Genomic DNA, 23842 nt, shown 5'->3' with positions numbered 1-23842 from the left:
GCAAGGGCATTCGGCCAGCGTGCTCCTGCAAGTACATGTTCGTTTTTCTGAGCAAAGCATTTGCGGCCTCATACAAGCATGTATTTTGCATTTTATATAGGAAGGAATTTGCATGCCTGTGTGTGTGAGTGTTTTTTATGAGATAATCATTGTTTATAAGATATTGTACTCAGTCTTTCAAAGTGGATGTGCCACGAGAAGGCCATTGTAGCCAGGGATCATCATTTGGCCACAGCCCAGATCATCGTGTGTGTGTGTGTGTGTGTGAGAGAGAGAGAAGCAGCAGAGCCGCTGGTCTCCTGCTCTCAGGCCGCAGGCTGCTGCCGCTTTCACCGTCTGCCTGAACGCTAGCACCACGTTGGACCTGGCTGCCAAACATACACAAAACGCCAGTGCTCACAGACAGCCAGTACTATTGCAGCCACCTTCACACCAATACGCACATATACAAACACAGCTAAAAAAAAAAAAAGATACATGCGGTAAAAGAAAAAAAAAAAACGACTGTCATCTTTGTAGCGCACTTTCACACGTAGAGCCAAGCACGGTTTTAGTCATGATTGCGTACACACGCCCACACAGCACACACACTCGGCCAAGGACTATCATAGATACAGTCTGATACAGCCAAACATTGTTGTATCTCAGCCACCATCATGGATACACACACTCACACCCGGCCAAACATCGCTGTAGCCTCCAGTGCGCGTACTCCAAACACACGGCCAAAACACTGGCTGTGTTGTAGTTTTTTCCCCACATTGCAAAAAAACACTGTCACAGCAACCACACACACACACACACATGAAAGGCATTTCACAGCCAAATCTTCCAAATACACACTACTTCACCATTGCTGGCTACGTATACAAACACATGCTCATGACCTAATATTATCTCAGCTGGAATTTTCTGGAAATTACAAACAGTGACTCAACCTGCTTCACACACACATGCACATATATATACAGCATACCCCAGTCACTGCCCAAATACACATACTCACTCTCTGCCTAGGCAGAACTCTTATGGTAGCTGCTAAAATGAGTGTAGCCAAATGCTATCACAGCCGCCCTTCCTCTCTCTCTCTCTCTCTCTCTCTCTCTCTTTCTCTCACACACACACAGACTCGGACTCTGACTCTGACTCTGATTCATACACACTCTCACAAAATCACAGTCCAGGCCAAACACCTCACATGGCTTGAGCCAAACCCTGGCAGCAGCTCCAGCTTCACTCTGTTGGTCTGCCTGTGACAGTGATAAACCGTAGGTAGCAGGCAGTCTTGATGTTGACCGAGGAAATCTGTCTTACTGTTTTAGCAGTAATTTTTTTTTTTTTAGATGAATTTGCTCTAAAATATAATTGATTTTATTTTTTCACTGACTTATAAGTGATTATATCTGAGACATTGCTGCAAAAAAAGGGTTTTTACTATGACTTATTGAAGATTCTGGGTCAGTGAGTTGTGTGTTGTGATTTAATAACATTTAACATTTAGCATTGTTGAAAGCATTATTTTTCTAGTAAATTATACTCTGACTGTAAAAATTATAGTTTTTTTTTTTTTTAATGTTGGCTCAGGATATGTGTTCAGGACAAATTGTGTTAGTAAATTAAATAATACTCTTAGAAAGATGTTACCTTACCTTTGCATTTTTAGTTTTGGAAAAAATTATCGTGATAGTATTTGCTATTTTAATCTGTATAATTAGTGCATTTTTTTTCCTGAGTATCTTTTGACCTACCAAATTTTCAAAATGTATTGAGAAGACGAAAATGGTTTTCCTATCATGCTGGATCAAGGTACAAGTCCACTTAACTGCAGTAAATATTTTATTTGTGGTATTATACTACATGTACTACTAATCACTGATTTAAAGGTTTAAACAGCGAGTGATGGTCACTACAGGAAATTATGTTTGACAATTGCTTTTATGCAATTGAGGGAAGATTGCATAGTAAAAAGTGAAAATATATCGTATTTTTAGTTTTATATATATTCTAAAACTAGACACATACACACTTTAAACGTATCATGACAAATTTTCTTTTATCTCTTCTGATGTGGTTAGCTGTCCAGTTTTTGGTTAGTGGCTGTGCACTCGTTGCTACAGTACTTTGGTTTACAGCAGTACAGTAAAGGACATGGCTGCTTGGAGGGGCTGCCCAGTGCACTGGCCATTCATAATGTGGCCTTAACTGTTTGCTTTCTGTTATCTTATCTGGCTATTACAGTGTGCCTCGGTACTTTTATCTGCCTCCAAAAAGCCTGTGTTCAGTTTAAGTCCTGGTTGAAGAGACTCTTTGGGGTCTACAGACAGACGGAGATGGTAAGAGAGAGTGACAAAAGGGCAAACCACTGTCTGCAAACCTATCGTCATAAGGTCGCCACTGTTACTACACTTGGCTCTCATTTACGTTTAAGTTGTAAATGCATAATCGTGAGCAAACAGACATGAAGGCCTGAATTTATCTCATACAGTGATGTGCGGTTGTGTTTTTGCCGCAGTTGCACAATGAATGACAAGATGTGCTCATTGTTTGTTTTTGTTTGGTTTGCGTTTTGTCAGTCTTTAGCATCTCTGTCTTCCTCGCTCCTCTTTGATCCCGTGCACACTTTTGTTTTGTCTCCTTAAACATCGCCCTCATTGTTGCTCTCACAGAGGTAAAGCCTCTGCTGATCTCTTTTGTTTATATTGTAGGAGACAGAGAGAGAGAGAGAGAGAGAGAGAGAGAAGCGAGCGCGGGTTGGAAAGGAGAAGAGGCTACGATAGTGATTGTTCTGTTTGGCAGCACCCGATCCCCGTTGGTGTGGGAAGAAGAGAAAGACGTCTTGTGTTTTGTTTATGACAGAGTGGCAAAAGCTGCCACGGGGAATCTCTGGGCTTGCCGTCAGGCTTTCTCAGGCTGTTCTGCAGCCAGACAGCCTTTGAGATCCTCTCTGTTACGGAGCATAACACACCGCAGCCGTAACAGAACAAACCACACGGCCACAATACACAACCTTCTCCCCCTGTTTCTCAGGCACCTCAGAAAAAGAACAACAAAATAGACAGAGCAACGTATCTTTGAACCTTGTAACTGAAATACTGGCAGAGAATAGAGGAGAGGGGAAGAGTAGCTGTGGAGCAGTACACAGAGTAGTGCATTATTTTTAGTGTTTTATTAAGAGTGAATGACTGGTATTATAATGGAGATAGTGATCTCTTGGCCCGGAAGTGCCAAAGGTCTGCCAGAGAACCACAAACTGGCAAAGTCCCTTTGATAACCCATGAATGGAGTGTGTTGGATAGGCTTAGTTCACAGTACTAGTTTAGATGTAATTCTCACCTCTGTTGGTCTGACTACTGCATAGATGGGCCGACTTGTACACCATCAGAGTAGAAATCATTTAGCTGCTTCTCATAGTGTTCAGTGGACTATTTTTCTTTTATAATCTTTGTGCTGTTTTAGCTTAAACTCAGCACATTTTTGATTTATTCAAGGTTGGAAAAATAGAAGACTAAAAAAAAGACACTTTTCTCAGGTCCAAAGTTAGCTCAGTGCACTTAGTCATACTTTGGATCTCATTCTTACTGCTTTTTATTTTTATTTTTTCTTTTGTACACCATAAGTGTGATCATGAAAAGATGTTTCAAATGTGTTTCCAATCAAAAGTGCAGTACAGGAAATTTGCAGTCACTCCGAGGGAGGTGTGAAATGTGCTCACCGTGCCATTTCTGCCATGACCGCTCCTCACTCAACGCTCTACGGTGCCAGATCCCGCCTCCTTCTTGCTATAGCAGTAGTCAGGCCTTGGACGACGCTGTGAGAAAGCCCAGAGAAACCCTAGTACTGTGGCCAGCCCCCCCCCCCCCCCGGCAAACTCACTGACCACAGGAAGGATTCACAAATAAAAACCCCACTTGTGTTCATCACTGAGGAAAACTCCCTGACTTTCCTGGATTTATGGGGGGAAAAAGGGCAGAAATGTGGTTGTGTGGGGGGGCTAGGAATAAGAGAGGGAGAGTGCAACAGAGAAAAAGAGAAGCATCCTGACAGTCATAGCTAATATGATGAATGGCTCGTGACGTGTTAAAAGTTGACGGGGTACTCTGATGGATTCCACAGGTTCCCACTGCTCCGCGGCTCAGTATTTTTTTTTTTTTTTTTCCCTGTGAAAATAATCTGTTGTTAATTACTTCCTGGATCTCTTCTCTGGCTCCCATGACATCACAAGGGCTGGGTGCACTGTCCTTGTGTGTAAGTGTTTTTGTTTGTGTCTGTGTGTGTGCACAGCTTAGGATGACCCTCAGCAGTGAAGTGAGCATTGAGTTTTGATTAAATGAAATCTCGACACTGAGGGAGTCGGTCAGGTCTGAGGCTTTTGTATTGTGTGTGGTGGGAACGGGGCCCACGACGGCTAAGAAAAGCTCTCCACATGCAGAGCGGCTTTGGCATCAGTAAACGTTCGCTATTGCTCTCATTTAGACGGGTCTGCATCTTCTTCTGCGTGTCTCCGACTTTCTGTCTGGCATCAGGGGCAGGTTTGGGGTGGCTACATATTGAATCTGAAGGGTTAAGATACAGGGAGAGCCCCGTCACATTAGAGAGACATAGTGAGCGGGAGTGTTCTCACCCTATTCTTGGCTTTGAAAAAAAGTGTGTGTATTTGGATAGCTAATGGTATCGGACTAGCCAGAGCCCTGTTGTGTGCTCATTCACTCCAAAACATTCGTACACACACACACACACACACACACACACACACACAGAGAGAGAACAAACATTGGGGTGTCACAGACGTAAATAGATTGATCCAAAACTGCAGGGTCTGCATTTATCACGTGAGACCATCATGACAGAAGCAGACTCGAGGTAAAATTAAAAAAAAAAAAAAAAAAAAAAAAGAACACGAGAAAGGCAAGTCAAAGACAATGTTGTTATGTTTGGTCTCCCATTAAATTGACCAGTGAAAACTGGCATGCTCTATAGTATGGTGCCTTTGTCCTAGAAACAGCTCCCTGCTTTTTTGGTTTTTACATAGCGATCATAAGCCTCAGTTTATTTGGCTGTGCCTGACTCGGGAGAAAGTTAAACCCCTGAACATTTCTGGTCTTCCCGCATTTGTTCCCTTTTGTGTGAAGAGTTTCAGTGTTGGGAGATATGCAGTAAATAGATTATTCCAGTGAAATCGGGAGACCCTCATTGTGGTGGGACAGACAAATGAGACAGTTTGTGCTATTTGGCTCTTTTATCAGTTTTTCTCCTATTCCCTCTGTCTTTTTGAATGAAGTCAGCTGTCAGATTTTTTTCTGTTTCCCCTCAGCTGAAGTCCTCCATTGTAAAGGCAGCACAGGTAGAAGAGCAGAGGAATTGATATAGATATTTTTGAGCTTTGTATTCTGCAGAAGTTGCAGTGTCAAATTAACTATTAAACTTTTTTTTTTCATAACTAATGGTGCATACCGTTTTTCCTTTGTGGTATTCCACTTTTATACAGCATTTATCATTTTGAATTTCAGCTACCTTGTTTGTGTAGTAATTTCAATTTCCACAAAATGATGGTTGTATTATTCACTGTCAAATTTAAAGTTTCCAGATGCTTTTTTTAATCTAGAAGTAAGGCCAGATATAATGTGTTAATATTAATTTGTAGATATAAATTATGGAAAACAAAATACATTTATCTTTTTTGTTATTAAAAAAAAATGATAACTGATAATGGTTACTATTTTTCTGTTATTATATTTATCTTTACGGAATGGTATCTAGATAACTGCTTACCAATTTTTTTCACTTTGTCCGAAGGGAAAAAATTGCATTTTCACACACTGCTGAACTCACTATAATACCTACTGTCGAGATTTAATTACACATTAAAACACATTAACGATTGTCATATAAAAATGGGTGTAGGCTAAGCTAAGCACGCAGTGATTAAAAAGTGTATTTTTTATTTGAGCTGAGTGTGCTTTTTTTTACATTTTTTTATTTGGGGAAAAAAAAAACCCAGGGACCAAGAAAAAGGGAGAAAGAAGGGGAGAGAAAGGAGAATAAGAAAAGAAAAGAAAAGAAAGAGGTTATTGAGAAAAGAGAGAGTCAGAAGCAGCGAGGGGGTGGTATTGTCTGTATTAATACTGTGTCTTCCCAGTGCCGGGTCTCTTTTCAGGCTTTTGTAGCAGCGCCAACCATGAAATGTGTCTGTCCCCAAAAACCATATACCCACTCAGGAGGGTTTCCCAACCTCAGAGAGACAGAGAAAGGGAGGAAAAGGAGCAGGAGAAAGAGTGCAGTGGCCAATACTCGCTATCAGGCAGGCCAGCCAGAAAGGAGGGAGAGCCAGGGAACATGGCTTATTCACCGGGCTGCACTCACATCGAGGCCCTGGCATCAGCCGCTTAGTCTGGCTAACACCGCTATTCAACACCACACAGCCACAGCCACAGTCATGCTAGAATGAGAGTAACAATACTACATTTTAAATCCAAAGCATCCATGCTTTTCCTTTTGTTTTTTTTTTAATTCAGATGTTTCCCTATATTTTTACTATAAGAAGTGGCTTTACTGAGTTTTTGCAGCTGACTAAAAAGTTATGTCGATTCTGATTTAGAAATAAATAAATATATATAACCTCTGTTTCATTTTATTTTGCACATTTCTCAATAAAGAAATTATTATGTGGGTGAGTTTAACCCAGCAAAGGAGTTTGATATTCAGAAAGTGAGTGTGAGAGGAGTTGTGTCGGCGGCCGTTTTTGGCACGATGCTATCTCTCTGTATGGGAGACGCCAAATTTTCATACACAGCTCCTGCCAACCTCCTCCCTCTGATTCTCGCTTTCTTCTCTTTTCTTTCTTTCACTTGTTCCCCTTTTCTTTTATTCCTCTTTAGGGTTCAAATGAATGCCCTCCCCTAGCCTCATTAGCACCCTGGACTCCTGTTTGCAGCTACAGAAAAATTTATAATAACTTGTAAGCACAAACATTTTAGCGCTCAATAGGACCATTATCCTTTTTTTTTCATGAAAGCAGGCCATGACTGAGTTTTTTTTTTTTTTTTTTTTTTAAATTCTCCGATGCTACTTTCATTTAGTATGCAAAGATGTTTTGCCATCAGCAATTCGGTTGATATATCTTTTAAAAAGACTGATTTCTGCCTTTTTAATGGTATCTTTACATTTCGTATTCAAAAACTGAGTGCTTTTTAATTTTTTGAGATGAAAAATTTTCAGTATAAGCATTTTATAATGGGTAAGGCTTGATTGGAGTTTAGTTTCTCTTTTGTTTTCCATAAATTTGTTGCTTTCACATTATGAGATTTTCAGAACAATTCATTTGACCACTGATTAAGTTTGGTCACTTATTTCTTTGTGTTAAAACATTTCACATCATACATGGATTTTTGTCAGGTGACTGCGCATGTCCGTTTTTCAGTTAAAAACATTTTAGCTCTAATTTTGCCCATTATGTCCCAAAAGAGGGCAAACCAATGCAATTAGAGACATAAGTATTTGTATTGGTATATTTTTTTCAACATAAACATGTCTTTTGAAAGAGATACGTATCTACACACTACAAAATAAATAAAATGATTAGGTTACGGTATAGAATGGCTAACTGTAGCTTATATAGCTTGTATACAGCTTTGTATACAATCTCGAGGTTCCACAATTTTGCCGTCTACTGACCAAATTCCAATGTATTTCCAAACATGGCTTTTTAGATTGCTCGAAGTGCAAATTACTCTCTCAACGGCTGAGTTGGGTTGTGACCTTTCTGCCATCATTACCACATGGTTGTTGTTGAATTATTCGCTAGTTTCATCTTATCCCCAGCTTGGACTCCTGTCCGTCATGCAGTGCATTCAGTGCAGCGCCCCAGGCCCACACGAGAAAAAAAAAAAGCAGCTTTTTTTTTTTTCACAATTAGATTTTAATTTTAACAGTCGAATGTCTGTTTTTTTTTTTTTTTACAATTTGATTATAAAATGGAATGTAGAATATTCGTTGACAGCCCTATCTCCTTGAAAGACAACCTTCATGAGAGCATCGTTTGGTGTTGGTTACACCATGAGAAGAAGAGCAGTTTAGAGAATACAGAAAGTGGGGTGGGGGGCGAATGAGTGAGCTAGCTGAGAAGCACAACAGAATGCAGAGAATCAAATTTGGCATGCGTCTGTGTAAGCGAGTAAGCTTCAAATCAGTTTGGACACAGATCTAGGACACTAGACGGAGAGAAGAAAGCAGGATGAAACGGGATAGGGAACGACATGGGATTGAGAGGGGGATAGTGTGTATATGTGTATGTGTGTTTAGCGGATGGAGGGTGTAGTTAAGTAGAGGATGAGATGGAGGGGGTAGGTGGGATAGGTTGAGGGGCTGAGGAGGATGGGGGGGGGGGGGGGGGGGTTTGGTGGAGTGTCCCTCAATAACGACTTGAAAAACAGGCCGGTAAATAAATGGAGTGGCAGTAAACAACGCTCGGCGATTCATCAAAAGACTCCATTCATCTGTGAACAGGAGAGTCTCTCTTTTCTCTGAGGAGACAGAGAAAGGAACCCACTGACGCTGACGAGAGGACGGCGCTTGTTTAGATAACAGGATGAGTTTGGAGTGGAATGGTTTGGAGGGGGTGCAGAGCAGGTGGGAGGTGGACACAGTCTTAACAAGTGGGGTAAGGTGGGGGTAGAGATAGTGTGTTTTTGTTTGTTCTTTCTCACCAGCGTGGATTCAGGGAAGGATTGTGTTTTCGGAGTTAGAATTGCAGGATAGTCCGATGACAGTATGTGTTTGTGTGTTTAGTACAAAGCGGTGTAGGGGGTGGTGTGCTCTTGGCAAGGCTTATGTGCCTGTATGCGCAGGCGTGCATGTGTGTGAGAGTGCATATGTGCATATGTCTCTGTTTGCTCATTATACATGGTTATTTTTTCCAGACTGAGAGCCATGCTCTATTTTGCATGATTTACAGTCCTATGACCCAAGCAGCAGGTCTTTATTCGGGCGACTGAGAGTTTGGGAGGAGCAGAGTCTCGGGGTCTCAGGGACACTGCGGTAAACTGGCCACAGCAAGGTGGTGTGCATTGCTCTCTGCTTCAGCTGTTCATAATTCAGCTCGTCAGCCTGTTGGCCATGGCAGCCAAGTGTAAACTAAGTGCTAAAAAGTCCTTTTGCACATTTCCGTCATGCAAACTTTTTAATTAAGAAGAGATGAAATAATGAATATAGAGATCAAGGTTAAGTCACCTCCAACCACTTAGTGAATTATAACTGACGGAGAAGCCAAGTGCTACCTTTCAAAACCTTTAATTTAGCTTATATTTAATTGTGCCACACTTTAGTGTGAATGTTAACAATTCTTACTCCTTTTTAACTTGCCTCTACTCGTTTGAGTGCACATCTTGTTCATAGAAGTGGCCTTGCACAGGAAGATATGAGATGTGCATCAGTCACTTTAACTCAACTAATCTGACAGTTGCAACTTCAGAGTAGTAGAAGACATAATTCATCCTTTCTTTTCATTCATGTAGCCAAGAGCCTCTTTTAAAAGCCCTTTGTCTAGGTTATCAGAAGCATCCAGCATGCACTCTCTCTCAATTTCTCTGTTGCTGGCTGTCATTTATAGGTTTTCAGTGATGTTATTTTAATGTCCTTGCATTAATAGATATTTATCGAAACAGGCCTTTTTTGTTTGACTTCTTTAGAACCACGGGATTGATTTTAAGGTTGCCATAGCAGTCAGGAACCCCCCTTTTCTTCTCTCTAGCCTCTGTCTTGCCACCCCAAAGTCCCCCTCCCCAGCCCACCGCCTGTTCTCCTCACGTTTATTGGACCCAAATTCGGCTGGCTCCATGGCAACCAAGGCTCCCAGGGAACCTTGCCTGGGTAGAATCCAAGGTGCCTCCAGGGTGGCACTGGCTGGCGTTGTCACCGTCAACGGGCTGTCGCCGCGGCAGGTTGCTAAGACAAGGCCAGCCTGGCTCTGGCATGCCACAGCCGCGGTGGGAGTGCTAGCTTGCTAACCTCCGTTAACTAACTACCAGCTAACATGACCTGCCATATCCGGTGACATTAGCCACCGCTTCCACCGCTGCAGGCCTCAGAGACAGCAGCACGGGAAAGCAGGGGAAGCATTTCACCAGTATGCATATTGATGTGGCATGGCTGGGTGCCCATTGCTGCCTCCCACATGAGAGAAAGCAAGAGAGAGAGCGAAACGAGAGAACGAGAGGGAGCAATACAGCATAGAGATGCATTTTCAATGTATAATATATGAACATATACGTTTTTTGAACAATGCCTTTCTCCTGTGGTGTATAAATATTCAGCTGCACATATTTGGCTCTGTGTGTCTTGCCGAAACATGCATGATATTTAAATGCATGATTATGATGTGGACAGCACTGTACATCTGTTGAGGCAATATGGTTTTATGACTGATGCTGAAAAGCATCAGTAGACCAACAATGTGAATGAGAGATGAAATTTATTCATGAGGGGGTTATTGTTTCCCTGTATTTTCCTACGGATGCTTTTTTTCTCCACAAAGTGTGTGTGTGTGTGAGTGCATGGCTTCCTGTGTGTCAGTGAATGTATGGTCATCTGCTTCACTCTGTTTAATTGGAAACAAAACAGACAGGTTACACACATACTACTCATACTTAATTTGATGTTTTTGCTAGTGTGATCCAGATTGTATGCTAAATAGAAAGGACACATTGGCCTGTTTGTATTTATTTGCACTTCCCCCAGATACTGTAGAAATCCTGCAACACTTTCGGTAGTACATGGATTGGAACCTGGTGCTTCCATCCTCCCCTCCACACACACACACACACACACACACACACACACACACACACGTTCGGATTTGTGTGTCCAGAAGTCACCAACCTATCTGCATGGGTTTCTGTGGTAACAACGTAGGCGTAGCTATGCTGGTGACACGGCTTTCCAACGTGGAAAAATGAGAAATGGAGGTCCATTATCTCACCCTCCAAACAATCGCACTTTCAAGTTGCAGTGCAGAACTCCTGCTTTGTAGTCTTCCATAGCATCAAAAACATATACTCTGGGATAGCACTCTCATTGTAGCAGCATGGATTCTGCTTACTCCGTCACTCTTGATTTGACGTCGTCATTGTGTGTTTAGTTGCGAGTGACGCAAAAGAAACTTTGAAATCCGATTTCAGCGGTCAGAGCGTCCAGACTGAGACACATCTGTAGAAATCTAACGAAATCACGTTTCAGACCACCTCCAAATGTGGTTTGGATCCGATTTGCAAAAAACACATTTCATGTGGTTTTTTTCTGTCCAGGCTTTCTTAAATCAGTCCGGATATGCAAAAAAAACGGATTTGGGCTGGCAGCCTGAACAAGGCGTTAGAGCATCTTCACACTATGTCTTTTGAGTTTCCTCTGCCCTGGCAGTTGAGTTTGCCAAAAATATCAGCACTTGGGAGAAAGCTCTACCTAGTGTCTATATTTAGGCAGAGCAGAGTGCTTTTCATAGTCTTTAGCGCACATAATCTGGGGCCCAGCCCTTTTGTGTGAGACACCAATAGAGAGTTGACATTATGGTCATAGGTAGGTAGCAGGCTGCCATGGTTCAGCAGGCATTGTTTTCCAATGCAAACTAAAAAACACAAGTTATGAGATCCTAAAAGTGGTTCTTGACATTAAGAGTGTAATGAGAGAAATTGCATGTGACTCAGTTTTTCATATTATCGTCACAAAATGCATTTAAGGCAGCACTCTTTCCCCAGCCGACAGAGACTCTGACTCTGTGGTGTAGCCTGACTAAAAGTCTGCTGCTCCCTGTACAGTGCATTCCAGATCTTAACTGCACAGAGGGTGGGTAGGGCAACACATTGACTCTGCAGGGAAGGAATGGATATCTCATCACCCTGCTTTCTTAAACTATGAGTCAGTATCCGTAATTGGTCACGGGCCAATCACTGCTACAGTAGGTTTCCACTTGATTAAACTAGCAGTTTAAAATTTGCCTGAGCTTGGGTTCAGATTGACAAGGAAGTTTGTAAAGGGATTTATGGACAGTTTAGTCAGAACTTGGTAATGTGAATGTCTCCAAGTTTGGTCTCATCCATTTTAACCACTCCTTTGACTTTGTATTTTTTTCCCCTCTTTGTGAGGACAAAGTCAGTGTTTCTTCCTCAACCCTAAGTGAGTTCAGCCTGTGGCAGGGAAACAGTGGATTCGTCATGCGAGGTGTGTAAGGAGATATGGTGTGTGATCCATGACGGTGCTGGCGGCTGTGTGCATGCTCAGCGCTTCCAGCTAGTGTAAAGAGGCCAGAGGTAGAAAGTTGAGCAGAGGGAGAAAAGTTTGAGACTACATCATTTTAGACTGGATAAACAGGAGATGGAGTATTATTAAGTTGCTCCATTTTTGTTTGTTTCTCTTTTTTTCTCTAATCTCTCTCTGTGTTCCTCCTGACCTAAAATTAAGGGTTAGATTGAGGATAGTGACGGACTAATGAGCCCCCTTTCCTGCAATTACCCTTCTTTCTCCTATTCTCTCTGCCCCTCTCTGTTTCCCTCTCAAGTTCTCTGCTTAGCTTTGTCTGTTCATCTTGTTCATTTTCTCTTTCAGCCTAATCATTCTGTTTCCCCTCTCTCCCCCTTTCTTCTGTTTCTTAGTTTTTTACTGTCACCCTCTTTGAGAGTAGTGGTAAATCAAGGTGACACTTCATCTTTAAAAGCAACATGATGGTCAATTAAAGAAATCTGGTCCTTATTTGTGGTAGATTGCTATCTTAGATGTTGGATGGAAACGCTGCTTGTTAATAAAGAAAAAATGCAGAGTTGTGCTCCTTTTCGCTTTGTTCCTTCCATTGTTTTCATTTGATTGGGATTTTATTGTGGTTTTTCTCTATAGTTGGGTTTAAAATAGTTTTCCTTTTTCTTTGTTTTTTTTCTTTTGAATGCTATCTGAATCAGAGTTTCTCAGAATCAAGAGTACATCTTTTATTATATGTAATGAGGTTTGGAAAGTGTATTTTACTCCATACTGTACATGTATGAGTCTTGGTTATTGGTTTATTGGCAGTGAATCCTGGTATACAGGCTAATTCTTTGTTTCCACTCACTCACTTTGTGGTCTAAACTGTTTCTTGAACACAGAGGAACTTTTGTGTATATGTATTAGTGTGTTTAACTGGAGGTGTGCATGAAAAAAACATGATTTCTTTTCCTTTCATGGTGTCTGGCTGCTGTTTGTGTTTAGTTTGGTTGCTAGCCTGCTGTGTCTTCCTCCCCACTGCGCGCTGGACATGAAGTGGAGCAGAACTGTCAAGGGCTCGGTTGCCCTTGATGCTTTTTATTTCTTTGGCAGAACGTATTCGTACAGAATGAAAACCCCCACCCCTTGCTGTTACAGCCTCGTCAGGAAAACGGGAGGATATAGATAGGTCTGTTAGTGCAATGAGTATAAAGCTTCATGGAGACTATTTTAGCAAAGTGAGATTATTACATTAAAATTTGTTTTTAGTCGTATTTGTTAACCTATATTTTTAAGCATTTTTGTCCTTCTGTGTGTTTAACATCATATTAAAATGTGATTTTTTTTTTTTTTTTTTTTTTAATTTATTTATTTTTTTCATAAAAACTGAATGACATTTTACTGTCAAGGCTTGGTCCAAGCTTTCAACTGCATTGGCACCGGGGGTTTGAAAAACAACAGGGTGGCTTAGTTAGTCAGGTAAAAGCCCTGTTGGGCAGCAAGTACCCAACCTCTATCAGTGGCCTTGAACAAGACACTGAATCCCTACTAGCTCCGGAGGTGCTACCTGTAACCAACCCTGACCCCTGACCCCCCCTGAGCGTGGCAAATAGAGTAAAGAATTTTTACAGGGGATCAATGAGGCATCACATTATTAGTAAGTCCTAGGATAGCTCCATGCTCTTTGGATGGTAAATGCCTTGCACAGGTGCTAATGGGATGCTCCCTCCTAGCCTACCGCCAACTGCCTCATATCCTATCTCCTAGTCTTGTGCCAAGTAAAAGTCACTCTGGATGCTAAATCCTTGCCTAGTGCACAGTGCTAACAAGTCCCAATCTAGGCTGATCCCTATTAATACAGTGGGTCATGATCAGCCTAAAAAGTAGCATACAGCTGCCCCTCAGTGTGGCTTGGTGTTGTTGCGGGGTCAGGCCAACAACAGCCTGAGAGAGAGCAGGATGAGGAAGAAGATGAATGAGTTGCTGAGTTGCTGACTGTATGTGACACATGTGTGGCTGTTGTTGATTAAAAGTTGTTTTTGTAATTGCGGGGCTTAAAATGCCAGGTGGCGGATATGTCCTCCTAATCCCCTATCTAATTTCGAGGTCCAGGGGTGAAGCTCTTAATCCGAAACACACACACACATACGCTCACTCATAGTCTCACACACATACACATATGCAGTTACACACATCCACCCAAAAACACACATATGCTGCTACACATGTTCTCATTTCTCTCTGTTAATCATATGCTCACAAGGTTTTGAAATTCCCAGAAAACTGTTCACTTATTTGCAAATGCCTCAAACATTGTATCGTACATAAAACTGTGCATAGAAGTATGGCAATACGTGCACTACACACTCCTACATAAACATATGTAACTTCACGAGTTTGACCTTACCCAGCAGATGCACTTTTATCTGTTTGTTTTTCTTGATGGACTAAGCATCTGTGTGCGGTCTTATGGCTGTTTTTGTGTAGGATAGCTTTAATTGATGATGCATGCTGTCCTCATGTCTTACACCTCTGTACACACACAAACAAACATGTCCCACATTTTTTCATGTAAATCCATGTCATTCTTTCCCTCTCTTTTGCTTTGTCTTTCTCTCTCCTGTGTTTATTTTTATGACTTCAGTGGTTTACTGGGGTTGTTGCTGCACACTCAGGCCATATACAGGTACACTTGAGATAGAGGAAAGTGTCAAAGAGACAGGGAGATAAGAGGGTTGACTGGTTGCTCCACCCTTTACCTCAGTTCACCCTTGCTCGGCTCCTCTCTACTGTATGTGGGTCAACCACATAGTGCACACAGTAGATAGCTACAGTATAACGTGGGGAGGCCTCATTTGGGAGGGAAGATGGGGGTGTTACCGTCTGCAGTAGTCTTTCTTTTCTGCTTCTCTTGAACTTAAGCACGCTCTATCTGAAATATTTTCACTGCACAAAAAATCCCCATAGTCTTTCTTTGAGTTTGTATGTTTTTGACTTTTTTTTCCGTTTAACTTTATAATGGCTTTCATGTTTTACTCAGGGTATTCTCAGGGTATCTGTTAGTCCTTTATTGGCTGAAGTTATATAAATGTACAGCCTTAAAAAGAATTTGATCATCATTCTTTTTACCATGCAGTGACAGGCTTTTTCGGGCCTCCAAAACCTGTTGATAGCTTTCTTTTTCTTACTTTATTCATAATTTAAACTTCACCAGCTTTTCTCCACTGGTCTCCCTCTTTCTCTTTTCTTTGTCTTTCTCTCAGCCTTCTGCCTCTCAGTGGCAGGTGTGGCGGCCATGTGTTTTAAGTATGTGTAGTAGTTAACAGCCCAAGCTAAGAGGGGGAGGTAAGAGGGAGGCAATCAGGGAGGGAGGGAGGAAGGGAGGAGGTACCGCCTTGCCTGGGCGTAGGGTCATCTCAGGTGAAGTGTCTCTCTGGGCATGTGGGCATGGCCTCGAAGAGAAGAGGGAGGGGTCAGAGGAGGAGTCTGCTGACACATAACAAGATGGATAGAAAGTTTGTTATAGGAGGAGAGATCAGGAAAACAGTCATAACCGATATTCATGTATTCTTAGTACAAAGTCTGCCAAATGAAGTCCAGATTAAATACTTTAACATATGCAGTTATATTCTTTAGCTCATGTGTATGAACTTTACATAGGCTGGAATTTAAAGTCTTGAGAAAGAAGTAAAGAGGCTTGGAGACAGGGGAATTGCTCCTTCTGGCCTCTGGCTGTGCAGTGGATGCAGAAGGAGCTCCTAATAAAGGAAAAATATGCATCTGAGTGACACATAGAGTGACCGGGACAGTCTGAAATGTTGTGAATTCTCGGTGACAGCAGTGAGATGTGTGTTCAAACTTGGAGCACTGAGAAAGGTGCCTCGTCAGGGGACCTCTGTCAGAAAAAAGGAGAGCGTTGAGGAGAAACTTTCAGAGAGAAGGAAGGAGGGAAAATAAACCAAGGGTTGGGGGAGGGGTGGGGGGTGTTGGGTGGTGGGGTGGATGACAGATGATTTCCCAAGTTTAGATATGAAAAGAGGGCGGAGTGAAAGATAGAGAGGAAGGGAGGGAAAGAGAGAAACAGAGAAGTGGCGAGGTGGCAAGTGAGAAAGAAAGAGAGAGTCTGCAGAGAGAGGAGGAACGTAAGAGAGAGAGAGCTTCTCTGCAGGGCGGGTTTCCTGAGGTCACAGTACTGAATATCACAGAGGAATGTGGAATGCTGAATTGCTGCCAAGGCAAACACACCGGCCGCACCACCGCCGCCCCCAATGGCTGTAAAGGGCTGCTTTATATACACACAAAGACATACAAGCATGCAGTCATATATGTGCATGAGCATATATACCCAATGCACACTGAGACTGGATATATACTGCACAGCCCACAGATACACATACTTGTAGAATCCTCCATGGTGTCAGCACTTGCAGACGAAGTAATTTTCTGTAACTGTAGCTGACGGCACAGAACTATGGTGATCAGAGGCCAACTTTAGGTATCATTTAACTGCAGTTCTCTGATTACTCAACTGGGATATTCTTGTTCTCAAATGAGTGTTATTCAGAAATGTTTCCATTTTGTATGTGTGTGTGTGTGTGTGTGTGTGTGTGTGTGTGTGTGTGTGGTTGTGTGCGTGTGCGTGTGTGTGTGTGTGCGTGTGGGTGTGTGTGTATAGAAGGAATATTATAATGGACCGGGACAGCATAGCTGAAATGCAGGGAGCTGTAAGTTATTACAGCTGTGACACACACACACAGAAAATACACGCGCATGTGCATTTATACACAGAGTGAATGACTCATTTACTGCAGGTGGGACAAACATGTTAAAACACACTCACACGTACACTGATCCAGTGACTCATATGCCATGCACACACATGCTAAACCAGCGTTTGATGTTTGGTCAAGAACTTACGTTATATCCGCCGTCGGCTAAAAATAAATACAGCAAAGATGTAGACGAGAGATCACCTTTGAAGAACTCACTTCATACAAATGATGAAAAGAGAGACAGATACAGTGCTCATTCAAGGGCCAAGAAACTCTTCCATTTGTCCTCAATTTTCATACCAAAGTCAAATGAGAATAATTCTGAACATTTGTAAATGATTGAATCAAGGAGGCACTGCAATACAGACGTTCAGACTCAGACAGGTTCAGCAGGATGAAGGCTGGGCTGTGCCACAGAAGAAGACACACAGAGAGCAGAAAGAGGATATAGGAATGACTGTGTGACCGTTTAAGTGTGTGTGCATATATGTGTCCTAATGATTTACATGTGTGCACAGGTCCCTATAAAAGTTAACAAGACAAATTGCTACATCTCTGTCCATGGTTGTTTTTCTAGCTGTTGTAAATTTAGAGGCTGTAGTTTGCATCCCACCCTTTTCCTATGTGCTTCTGCGTGTGTGGGTATGACTGTGTCTTTTTCTCCTCCTACGCCACCCTCCCTCTGTCTCGGAGCATGCCTGGGTCAGAGGTCATAACAACTGAGCCACTCTGTCGGTCTTTGATGTGGTTCACCACACAGATATATGCGCGCGCACACACACACGTGTGCGCACACACCAAGGTCAATTCAAGACAAACAGCACTCACACTTAGGGCCTTGTGCCTCCGTTTGCTCTCTCTCAAGGCGCTTACAGCCAAGGAGAAAAAACAAGGCCAGGGCTTTTCAGTGCTGGTCTCTGTACTTTGATGTTTTCTCATTTTTGCCACATGCACATGAGCAGGTTTTGACAACAGCCCCTTAGACACAGGAAGAGGTCCATCTGTGCTACATGGATGCGCACTGTGTGTGCATGAAGAACTTGGATATTTTGCATGTAAAGAAAGACAAAACATTATTTATACAGATGAGAAATAATCAGTAGGACCTCAGATTTGTGGAAAACCCCTGCCTTTATACTCTACCAGTAAGATCAGGTCATGTAGTTGTAAAATAATCTGTAGCTTTACATCATAGGTCGGGGGGTTGGAAGCATAGGTAGCAAGCTCTAATATCTGAACATAACATTTCTAAAATTTCAGCTAAACTAAAAATCTCTTAACAATAAACATGTCAATAAACAGTTTGCTCAGTGGAACAAGGCTGTCCCTTTTTCTGCCAGTAGTACAGGCACATTTTTCTTCAAAACTGGGCAGACTAATGCAGCAAAAGTGGTTCATGTCACTCGAGGTCCGCAACCAGACTACTGTAAAAATGTTATCACACATTCGTCATTAAAAAATCTAAAATGGATAAGATCTAGTGTGTAAATTGGCAACATTTGTCCTATGGGGACTCTTCCCAACCAGAATTTATGTTTTGCGTTTAAGGCTATCAGTCATTTTCTAAAAGGAGGCAGGTTCTGTGTGGATTTGTGTGCTTTTGTTCACACCACAGGAGTTTAAATGAGCTCATTTAATTTGCGCAAGTGTTTGTATGCACACACATGTATTTGTTTATGCGGTTGCTCACACATGTACAGCCAGCAGGCATGTGTGTGTTTTTCATTCTGTCCACACCCTGTCATCTTCCTCCTTCTCTCCCTCTGTCCCTCTGTTTTTTCCCTCCCTCGCTCTTAGCTGTGCAGTTGGGAGAGGCAGGCCCAGAGTCAAAAGTGCAAGTGTGCCGCTTGGCTAATGAGTCAGAGAAAGGCAGCTTTCCCCCCACTGTTTGTAAATATGTGGTTACCCTAATTGAACGCAGCTCCAGTTCCCAACAACTTTCGTTTCTCCTTTTCTTTTTTGTGTGTGGATGAGAGCATGGCCACAGCTGGAGCAGCAGGAGACACATGGCACTGATATACACCGCTGTACAAAAAAATCACACATACACACAATCACACATAACAAAGGCACAGAGGTCCACTGTCACACACACACACACCTACAATTAAGTTGTGATTGTGAGGAGAAGGATGTTGTCAATCTTCCCACCTCTCTGTTTTTCTCCGTCTTTCTCATACATGCACGCGCGCACACACACACACACACACACACACACACACACACACACACACTGAGTGACTTTAACATCTCTCCATAATTACAGGCTGTTAGATCCCAGTCTAGAGGCTGTGGTTTGGCTGGCCCTCCTCTCCCTCCATTAAGACACTAAGCAGCGTGTGTCACTCAGCACTTGGACGGCTCCTCCCTAGAGGTGGCAGCAGGGGGCCAATAAATGTACACTCACTCACTCTCACTCTCTCTCTCACACACGCACACAAACACACAAAAGCACAAACACAAGTTCCTTCTCTCTCTCATTCACACACACATACTGACACACGTAGAGGTGTTAGTAAGGGGCCAGTAAATGTTTTCGCTGAGGGCCCTGTCTGTGTGGCACTGGTATCGCTACTGCCAACAACCACAACTCATCTCTGTTCATTTCATCTTCCCTTTGATACATTTTATATACATAAACTGCACCTGCATTAAGAAAGTGCCAAATAAATTAAATTAATCTAATGTAGATTTAACAAAACTAACCTCAGTTTAACTAAAACAATCTGCCATCCTAAAATATGGATTCCATGTCGTCCTCTTTTCTTCATCCTAAATAGAAATCCTTGTAGTTTCATCACCTTCTGATTGGCTCAAAACTGCAAAAAAACATATAAAACCTTTGAAGAGATCTAAATGTGATCTTGTTAAGCTGAACTTAGCCGATAAACAGTACCAAGTGCAGTCATCTGCTTTCTTGACCTTTTGACCCAAAACATACCCTTAACTAATCTGCCTATGTTATCACTGCAGACCCAGAAGTACCCTTCGCTAAATTCATCTCAGATTTTTCTTTCCTTACCATCTCAACACAAATTTAGTAATTTCACGTTTAGGTCCTTAAATACTTTTAATAGGACTAATTACATTATGTCTGCTTCCACAAGCCCAGAAGCACCTTGTAAAGAATTAGAATTTATTTTAACCTATTTTTACTTCTCTACCTGTTTTTTTTTTTTTTTTTTTTTTTCCTGCAGTCCTGTGTTGACTTTACTTAATGATTCATGAGGCTTTCAGTAAACAAACATGACAAGATTTTCCCCAGATTTAAGCTCATTGACGTCATCCCGTGCAAATCTAGAATGTGGTCTGAGGTGGCAAATCTTATAATTTCTCTCACATTACCTTGATCTTTAAACTTTAGCTTTGGTGGCAGCAGAGTGCTTATGGAAATATAGCAGCTTAGCCTTTCCTGAGTGAACTGTGAAATTATCACCTTAGTTATGCTTTTCCCCAGTTACCCACATTATTAAGCAGGCTACTTTTTTATAAATTTAACTTTGATATGGTTTCTCATCTAAACACCATTCCATAGGCTGTGGCAATCAGCCTCAGTCTTTAACAAATTAAGCTGCTATATCTCATCAAAAAAATGAAATGAAATTGAATTAAATAAACAGAATGCATACAGTATGTCCATAGAGGTCCAAAAATCAGGTTATAAGGGAAACCATGAAGGCATCTTATCCGCACATACTGTACATACATAAGCTCTTTTGGATGTAATGTTTTGACTTCCTTACCCCTCAAGTGTTTAGACTGTCACCTGCAGCTCCATCTGTACCCATAATTAAACTCCAGCTCCTTTTGCACCTAATTCGAATTTGATTTGATTTACCTACGTTGATTCTTGCCTCAACCAAACATTTAGGGTCATGGCACATTCAGCTCTTGCAGTGGTCTGATCTCCCTTTGACCCTGCACACCCTCAGTTAACAGTGTGTATGTGGCAGAGCCATATTAGCATTAGGACTCTCTGGCATGGCCTGGTGTTGGTAATGGCCGATTAATCGACTGGTGACCGTATCAGAGCTCCCCTCAGTCCCAAAGCGGCTTAGCCTGTCCGGGGCAAAGCCAGAGCACCCTGTGATTGTGTTTGTGTTGCACATGTGTGAATGTGTTTGTGTAGCACTGTGCTGTTTGAGTAGATTTCTCCATCACAAGGTACAAGAAAGAAATATTTGTATGTACTGTATGCCACTCATAATACCATTAAATTTATTAGGAAAGAGCTGTGCTTTAGTCTGCAATATGATTAGTAGCATATAATCGAAAAGCAGTATGGACAAAAGAGTTAGTGACAAAGGGAAACAGATGCAGCTGTGCAGAGACACTCAAATAAGCGCACATGCATGCACATGCACAACGGCCGTGACAGTAAACACAGCTTAAATCCACTCAGGGATTACAAATCCACTTATAGTGGGTCAACTTGACTATGTCAGCTGCAGATCCCAAACTGATCCTGCTGCCCTTGCACACTGCTTCATGTTTGAAAGAACCAATATGAACATGATGAATTCCCAAGTGGTTAGCTGCTATGCATGAAGCATGTGTATACGAGAGTAACACACACACACACACACACACACACACACACAGCATTGACAGTAGTGCATTACGGCCACCCTGCTTTCTGTTAGTGCTGCAGCTGTTGAGACCTAGCAGTCTGTTTAGCCTCAGAACTGTTTAAAGTGTTTGAGTTTAATATCCTGAGGGTTAGATTGAACATGAATGGCAGTAAAAGAAGACCAAATGAAAAAGTAGCAGCAAAGAGTCAAGAGCAGAGATTTTGTGTCTGCCGGCTTTTGTATAAGTGTGGATGAGTGAAAGAGTACAACGTCTGAATGAGTAATGACACATATGATATTGACTTTAATCACATCTGTTTATGTGATTTCATCTGCCTCCATTCCCATTGGACCTCCCCTAGTTCTTGGAATGGGCCGCAGCCTGGTCTGCCAAAAATAATCGCTTGTTTGCTGCTATTTACTTAAATCTGTCAAAGAGGCACTGTTGGAGCCCATGCTGCTATGGTTCTCTGTTTTGCACCGTGTGTGTATTTTTGCGTCTGCAAAGTACACAAGGACTTGCCAATGTGTGTAATGTTCTATACTGTTCTCTTAGCTGTGTGTACGAGTCAGACTTATCCAGTCATCCCTAGCCCTCTCTCTCTCTCTCTCTCTCTCTCTGTCACTCACACTCACACTCTCTCTCTCTCTCTCTCTCTCTCACAAACGCGCACAGGCACACACACACACACACACACACACACACACACACACACACACACACACACACACACACACACACACACACACACACACACACACACACACACACACACACGACCAGCCAGCCAGCTAGAGAGTATGAGAGGCCTCAATATCTCTCTGTGAGTAGAAACCTGGCAGAGGCACTGGGTTCATCTCAACGTCTCTCTGTGTGAGACCAGAGGCCTGTGAAAAAAATACACTCTCAGAATATAACACACACACGAATGCTCACACACATATACACAGCGCCTTGGAGAAGTGAAAAAGTGTCAGACAGGGGTGTCGGGGGGGATTTGTGTGATTTGGATTTTTGCCTTTGTCAGATGAGCAATGTCATTTTTCCTCCTACTTTATGAAAGATGAGGGAGGAGGAGAGTGAATGGTCAGAGAGCATGCAAGGTGAAAGGATGCCAGGCAGATGTCAGCTCACACCTTCCCTCCCTTTTTCTTCATCTTTTGTGCTTTCTTCAGTCTCTGTCTCTGTCCCTCTTAATCATTTCTCCTAACCTCTCTCCCTGTCTCATCTTTTCTCTTTCACTTTGGGGTCTGGAGGCATCACAGACCGCTCCCAGCTGGAACGGGGTCTGAAAGCATCTAGGGATATATCAGTTATTATTAAACCTGCTCTCCGATTGCCAAATACCTCATCACTCATATGCACACACACACATACACACACCACCTGGGAGAGTGAAGCAACCACTTCTCTCACAGAAGATAGACATTAAAAACGAAGAACAAAAAATACCCTCCTGATTAGAAGTCGAGGGGATTGTCGTAAATCTTCCCGTGTTTGATGGCAAAATGGTAAACACATGTCAAAGCTGTCTTTTCAGAGTGCAGAGCTAGCAGAGTGTCTTTCTGGAAGTCTTCTGCGTTACAATAATGATTCCACCACACCCAGCGGCCCGCAATACTTATCCTTATCCAAACAAAACATTTACAATCAATCACAAACTCGTTAAATACCAATACTGACTACTCTTTGAAGATATTACTAGATAGAGTAATTATACCAGTTTAATCATGAATAGCATCTAAATTCACGAAAGTGCATAATGAGCGCTGACTGATTTATAATGATCTACCAATCCATTTTTCGTTTTTATGCTGTTGAGGTAAATGACAAGATTAATAAAACGCAACACAGATGTTCATATATGAAACAGTAACTCAGATATATTGTATTGAAATATTTTAATTCAGTCCAGACCTGTCTGTCATAACCCTTTCGGTTATAGGCTTCATTGCTTCCACCTCATCTCTCCACCATTTGTGGTGGAGAGATCAGAGAGATCAGTGAAGGTGGAGATAGCGGAGCATGTTTTCCTCCCCTCAGAAGAATCTATTTGCCACCATCCATTCTTGAATTGGATGAAAACCAACTCACACCAAACAAGATAATACATCAATCATTGCGGACATGGAGCCAAAGTATCTTGTATTTTCCTCAGCATTATCAGTGCACCATTATGTCGTGGTGTTCTCCTGTGTATCCCTTGACACCCACAGAAAGCAAATGAGTATGGTGTCTTGTCATATCTACTGTTTTCTCAATTAATTAGGTTACCTTTC

General features: G+C 42.1%; 1 protein-coding gene across 10 annotated transcripts in view; it reads left to right on the top strand.

Annotated features, from left to right (window-relative positions):
- Nucleotides 1-23842, top strand: part of nfixa (nuclear factor I/Xa) — a 109889-nt gene that overhangs the window by 38039 nt on the left and 48008 nt on the right. The gene's annotated exons all lie outside the window — the stretch shown is intronic.

This window comes from Xiphias gladius, chromosome 15 (assembly GCF_016859285.1).
Source record: "Xiphias gladius isolate SHS-SW01 ecotype Sanya breed wild chromosome 15, ASM1685928v1, whole genome shotgun sequence".
Classification (NCBI taxonomy): Eukaryota; Metazoa; Chordata; class Actinopteri; order Istiophoriformes; family Xiphiidae; genus Xiphias; species Xiphias gladius.
Note: the sequence above shows the minus strand (reverse complement) of the source record. Positions and strands in the feature narration are given on the sequence as shown.